The following is a 7092-nucleotide window of genomic DNA, read 5'->3' as shown; positions in this document are numbered from 1 at the left end:
AAAAAGATATACTAATTCTATATAGTAATATTAATTGAAATAATTTAATTCTGTGATTTTATTACTTTGATTAATCTCAAATTTATTATATATGACAAATCACTAATACTAACAATAACAAATTGGACATATTTAATTTCAACGATGCAATTGATTTATTTGACTTTTTCTGAACAGCAATCAGAGCTATGATGTAAATCTTTAACTTAGTTTCATTAGAATGCAACCCAGTGGTTGACCATCCTCTAATGTTTTTGGTTCAATTCATTCTGCATTCTGTTAAATAAAACAATGAGCAGAGATTATTAACGATATAAAAAGGGATAAATTTCAAGGCCTCAAAAATCTGATATGTGTACTGCTTGATACCAAGTTGGCCGCTGTAGGTATCGATTCAAGCATCTAATTGGGTTCTACCTGATCAGGTTTTTATTAGATTTTGGATCCAATACTGATGAGATGTGCATTGCAGTAATACTTCTAATTGTGATGGATATCAATTCAAAGTCCATAATCTCAAGTAAAAATTTGATGTCCCTACTGTTTGATACTAATCTGTCCGAATTTGGTATCAAACCAACATCAAGCATCTATTAGGTCAGTACCTGATCAAATTTTTATTAGATTTTTGTTCTACTGATGAGATATCTATTGCAATAATACTTCTAAAGGTTAGGACAATGGATATTACTTCAAGGGTTATAATCCCAAGTAAAAATCTTCAATGACTACTGCTTGATATTAAGCTGTCCGATGTAAGTGTCGATTTAAAAATCTATTAGGTCTCTACCTGATCAGGTTTTTATTAGATGTTTGATTTAATACTGATGAGATATACATTGCAGTAATGTTTTTAAAGGATACTTAATGGATATCATTTCAAACTCTATAACTCAAGTAAAAATCTGATATCACGACTGCTTGATACCAAGCTGTCTGATGTAGGTATCGAAACAAGTATCTATTAGGTCTCTACCTGATCAGGTTTTTAATAGAATTTAGATCTAAGACTGATGAGATATACATTTCAGTAATGGTTTTAAGGGAAAGGTTGATTAATAAAAGTAAAAATCTGATGTCACTACTGCTTGATACCAAGCTGTCCAATGCAGGTATCCAACCAAGCATCTATTAGTTCTCTATCTAGTCGTACATATCATAAAAGCTTCTAAAGTATAGGTTATTGGATTCAAGGTTTTTAACCTCGAGCGAAAATCTATCACTACTGCTTGATATCAAGCTGGCTCAGTTGGGTATTGATCCCAGAACCAGTGGTTGCTAGATCAAGTTCTCAGCCACCACATGCATTTGAATTATTAGAATTATAATAATAAACTTAATCCATTTCAAATTTAAAACAACGATTCAGTCCAAAAATATCATGTATGTGATGCCTTCCGGAATTGACTTAATAACCAGAAATAGCTATCAGAAGGCGCGCGTGTTCAAGTTTACAACGATTAAATTGTATTTCCTTAATTAAACTTGAGACCATAATATTCCGTTTTTTCGACATGCATGCGTTTATTTATAATTATTGTTGTTATCTTGTGTTTATCTGGTAATTATAATAATCACTACCGCTTTAGAACGCATCTGATAATGAGTAGTAGGTACTTCTTTTATATATGAAAAAATATTCGTGGAAAAAGTAATGGAATCAACAGTTGGCACTATTAAAAGTGAAAATTTTGACCTAAAAATTTACACATGAAAAACTTTACATTATTTAGTTTCGCAATATTTTCATCTTTAATAAACTACTTACATGCAACTGTTTTATACTATACTTCTTGGGCCTTCACGTGGCTTATTGGTTAGAGCTATGGGTTCCTAATCATAAGTTTCTGTTTTGATACCCTTGTCGGCAGCCTGATGTCAAGCAGTAGTGTCATCGGTTTTCTTTTGAAAATATAGATAGCAATATGTTTGTAATGGACATTACATTGTTTCAGCATTTGTCAGTATTAGTATCAGTATTTATTCTAATAAATAATTAATCAAAATTTAGAAAAGTTTATAGGATAATTAATTCAGTAAATTTACTTAATACATTAAATAAAAATTTAAAATTATTATTTACGTGATATTTAAAAATCTAGTAGAAACTATTATTATACAATTATGATTACAAGGAGAATAAATTATAGCATAGTTTCAGTTTCGTATAATATTATATTAATTTGAATGATATGAATATTAAAAAAAATCGTTCTGCCTGGACAAAATTTAACTCTATCTGATTTATTAATTACATTAAAATTTTTAGAACATTAGGCACTTAGTATTTCAAAGATTTTATCTATTTTTTGCTTGAAAAATCCATTTGTGGTTCGCCGTTATCTCAATAGATTCCATCTGATCTACTTATTTAAATGGACCAACTTTGGCATGTACATATTTTAAAATATGATGTAATTGATATACATTTTAACCTTCAAATGAATTTTTCTCCCATTGTTCTATTTCACACGAATATATTTTTCATGTTTTATAAAATATTATACAGTTGAGTTTAATATATGGGCATTACCTCACATGATATGGAAAATAAATAGGATTATAAGGAATTTAAAATGAGAGGATAATAATAAATTGGATAATTTATTAAAGTGTTTATGAATATAATCTGGTATAAAGGAATTAGATTTTAATATTGTATATTTATATACTTAATACGCTTGATTTTTATTTTTTACGTATAGTATATATTACAAAAATATTTACATAGACTCATCCATTATTATTTACTTGTTGCATCCATTATTACTTAATACATCCGTTATTATTTAATTTATAAAGTAAATTTCATTTATTTAAATATATTCTATGTGGAACAAAATTTCTTGCATTTGCTGCCCAAGCCCATATAAAAGGGCAACGCCCACTTTTCTCTTTTTATGCCAAACTATACCCTTATCAACTCATAGCGATAATACGAACACACATATAATATATATTGTTTTTGTAATATTTTTGTAAATAGTAAGTCGGCTATCATATAATTATTAATTTTTCTAAACATTGTATTTTTTTTTAAAGAAAATGTTCGATTCTCATCAGCAATACAATTGAAAAGGCATTTATGAACTTTGCCAATGAAATATAAAACGACTATCCCGGATAAAAATAATATATCTAGAGCTTTTACATTGAAGAATTTTAGATTGGAGATTAGTGGAATAATTAGATTATCATAAGAGAAGTTACTTGCGATCTATGTTTAAGATCTCGGTCTTACTATCTTGAATTGATCTTATTAATATTTATTTTTTATCATCTATTTTTTAGAGTATTGTATGGATTTTTGCATTTTGTTCTTTTGTAAAGACTTCCAGTTCTTTTATTACGTTGTATTGTAGGAATCCCATTTGGCGCATTTAAATAACCAGAAGTCAATTAGTGTTAAATTAGCCTGCTAACTATTTGTGAAGGTTTTATGAGTTCATACTAACATATACGTATATCTACTTGTATGTGTATATCTTATATATAAAATTCTTCTGTAACAATGTAAGTTTCATATTTCCTCCTAAACTATAATTCGGATTTTCATGAATCTTCCTGAAGTTTGTTCGGGAAATTTTTTAGAATGTTTTGATTCATAGAAATATAGTTAAATTGTAGAAATAAATAGAAAAAATTACAAAAAACCGCTTATCATTGTTTGCCCTTGAAAATATTTGAAGCTTAGTTTGACATTAAAAACAATTGAGGACTGTCATTTGCCAAACATTTCTATTCACTTATAGGCTAAGGCAATATTAGAATATAATAAATTCATAATTATGAATAAGGAAAATGTAATGTCCACATTATTAATGCCGAAAAGCAGCTGAGATGTGCCAAAAATTAAATTAATATAAGATGCAAATAATATAACATGCATTTGACAAGTGATGCAGTCTGCGCATGCGTCTGACGTGCGCGTGGTTTGCTTTTGCTTGCAATAATTTTGTTTGCGCACTTTGCGAACAGATTCGCCGTACGAATTCGCGCAAAGAAGCGAGCCATAAGTGATTGCGCTCAAACATATTCAATTTGCAGTCGTTTTGCCTTACTATACTAAGTCACAATACAAAAAAAATTATTTAGAAGTTTCATTGTGTCAAAAATTCATATGTTTGTCATTGGGTACGGAATATTTACTCAATGGAGCGTTTTGGGTCTGAAATTTTTACTATTTTCCAATTCGTTTGGAATTTTGGAACTAGGTTCATCTTACTCTTCAGAAGTGAAAACAATTTAGACTCCTTTACCACTTCTCGGGTGGATGACATTTCTTTTCAGTGGTGTAATTTTACTTTTTTCAAAATAACGTTGGGTATCGATAAAAGAACTAATTATACGAGAAAAATATTTAATAATGTTTTTCAAAAAAGGAAATACTTTTCAAGTTACTGACTACTGAATATTTGTTTCTTTTTTGCGTTTTTCATCATTTGTTGCTAACACCTTCAAAAATATACATTTTAACGAAAATTATGTAATGAACAGAATTATATCAATTAAAATCCTAATAAATCGTTATTTTATAGTGTTTTAGAAACATTATTAGGCTAGATATGAAAATGGGTTTTTATAGTGCTCAAAATAAGCTTTAAAATGAGTACTTCTGCGTGTAAAATGAGTGAGCTATCATGCAGATAAAGGACGCATGCAATGTTTTTTTTTTTCATTTAAATCAAATACTTTGAGTGCCATATCCACCAAAATTAAAAATAGTCGTATTCAATCTAGAATTAACTTGGTTTAAGAGATCTTGATGGATTCTAGAAAATACCACAACTTTAGTGCAAATGATTTTTAAAAAAATCATGATTTCATGAAAAAAAAAACATTTTAAAAAAAAACAACCAATTTCTCATCATAATACCTCTGAAAGAATACGTATAAAAGTATATATATAAGAAAATTCGAGGTATTTTTCTGACTAATTATTATTGTTTATTATTTTTTCGTTACACAAATATTGATAGATGTATGATTAATTAAGGAGCTGTCCAACCAGAGGTCTTTCGAGCCCTTTAACCCTTCGCCGTTTTACAATAAGAGAAGTTACGGTAAAATTAATGATAGAGAAAGTTGTAGCTCATTTAATCACCTTTAAAATAGTGTATTACAAGTTCTGATAAAATCAGAATTAAAAGAGTAATAATCCAATTAATGCTGTGGATGGTGACGGAGTGCAAATTGTTAAAAACATTGAAATTAAGATAAAGATTAGCCTATTTCCAAAATATCAAGTAAATTGGAGCACAGTAAAAAAATTTACAGAGCAATAATTTTGTTGATCGTAAGTTGAATAGAGCACATGTGGACAGGATTTGACGAATTAATTCACTTCAAATATAAACTTAAGCAATAATGTATATTGATTTATTAGAGAAAAAAATGCAATTTAGATATTAAAATTACTTAAAGCCAGTTAAAATATGGTACAAAATTATAAAAATTATAGGCAACATTATTGAAGCAATTATTTTGGGTAGAAAAATAAAAGGTGATATTGCACCTTTGCCGCGAATGCTATATATTAATTCTTTCTGAATTTGTTGTACTTTTTAAAAGATTTCAATTGTCAACATGAGTATCTTATGCTATGACCATAAATCAAAAAGGCAGACGATCATTTTTAGTGTGATAAATTTGGAAAATCTATGTTTTAGTCGTGAATAAACAAAAAAATCATTCATTTATACATCCACATCTACAGGTATGGCTAAAAATACTATATAACCCTTAAATGCAATAAAATAAATTGAGCTATTGGAAATAAATTTGTTCTATAAATCGCAGTGTATAATTTTTAATATACAATTTTATTGAACAATTTTTAATATTTGTTAAATAAATAATTAAAGTGTTAACTGTGGGAATTGAGAATAATCATTTTATTTGAAACAGTTCTACATTCAACATCACTTATATATTGGTGTAAATAGTAATTCAAAAAACAGTAATTATTATTTTTAACTAAGCAGTAAATATTAGTATAAAATATTGAAAAATTGTAGACGTAGGTACAGAACAACGTCTGTCGGGTCAGCTAGTATATATATATATATCCAATTGTAATAAAAAACCAAAACAGTTTTTGAAGAGATTTTTATTTATTATCAACCTTTTGGATCTAATAGGTACGTTCATCTTCAGGACATCTGTCAAGAAACTTCGTCTTCTTGATTAGATATAAACAAACCAAAGGATTAATTTAAATTTTAAGGTTAATCGTTAATGGAATATACTTAAGAAAAAATAACAATTTGTGGATTTTTTTAAAATTAATATTATTATGAAAGAGATAGAATTATATCTATTATATAAAAATAAGTCGGGTTTTCCTTCCTGCCGATATAACTTCAGAACGCACGAACCGATTTCGACGACTTTGCATTCGTTGGAAAGGTCTCGGACTCCGTGAGGTTTATAGCAAAGAAAATTGAAGAAAGATTTCAACAGAAAAGCGGAAAACACTTTTTTTTCACATACAGTATCTCTGATACTTAGCATGTCCTACAAACTAATATTTTTTGTTTGACTGCTACTCATTTGTTTGACAGCTACTCATTGTTCTCTGCTCAGTTAATTTCATTGGACACAACCGGCATTGTGTTCACTGTGAAATTGTGCAAAAAAAGTAAAAAAATAAGTTATTTGTTCCCTAACATTTCAATTGGAAACCATCAAATCAATCACGTGTATTGTGCAAATTTTTATTCAAATTCAACAGCAGGCAATTTTTTTCTTCATCTTTTAATCACCAAACGAAATGTTACATAAAATGAAACCATCTGGTGGTGAAACGGAATTCGCCCGGTTTGCTAGTAAAAATATATATATATATATATATAAAAATAGTTTTGGTTTGTTTATATCTGATCAAGATCATGTTTTTTGTCAGGTATCCTGAAGATGGAACGTACTTTGTTTCAAAACGTTGATAATAAATAGACCAAGTTACTATACGAGTATACCAATTATGAAATAAGTGACTATCAACGCCCGCAACATTTTTCCTTTTTTTATTATTTTTGTCAATTTTTTACAATTTTGTAATGCTATATGGCCCATAAATATTAATATTGACAT

The sequence above is a fragment of the Ctenocephalides felis genome, unplaced genomic scaffold (genome assembly GCF_003426905.1).
Source record: "Ctenocephalides felis isolate EL2017-DRISC unplaced genomic scaffold, ASM342690v1 CF-g0.4_SCAFFOLD_03570, whole genome shotgun sequence".
Classification (NCBI taxonomy): Eukaryota; Metazoa; Arthropoda; class Insecta; order Siphonaptera; family Pulicidae; genus Ctenocephalides; species Ctenocephalides felis.
The sequence above is the reverse complement of the archived record's forward strand: the minus strand, read 5'-3'. Positions refer to the sequence as shown.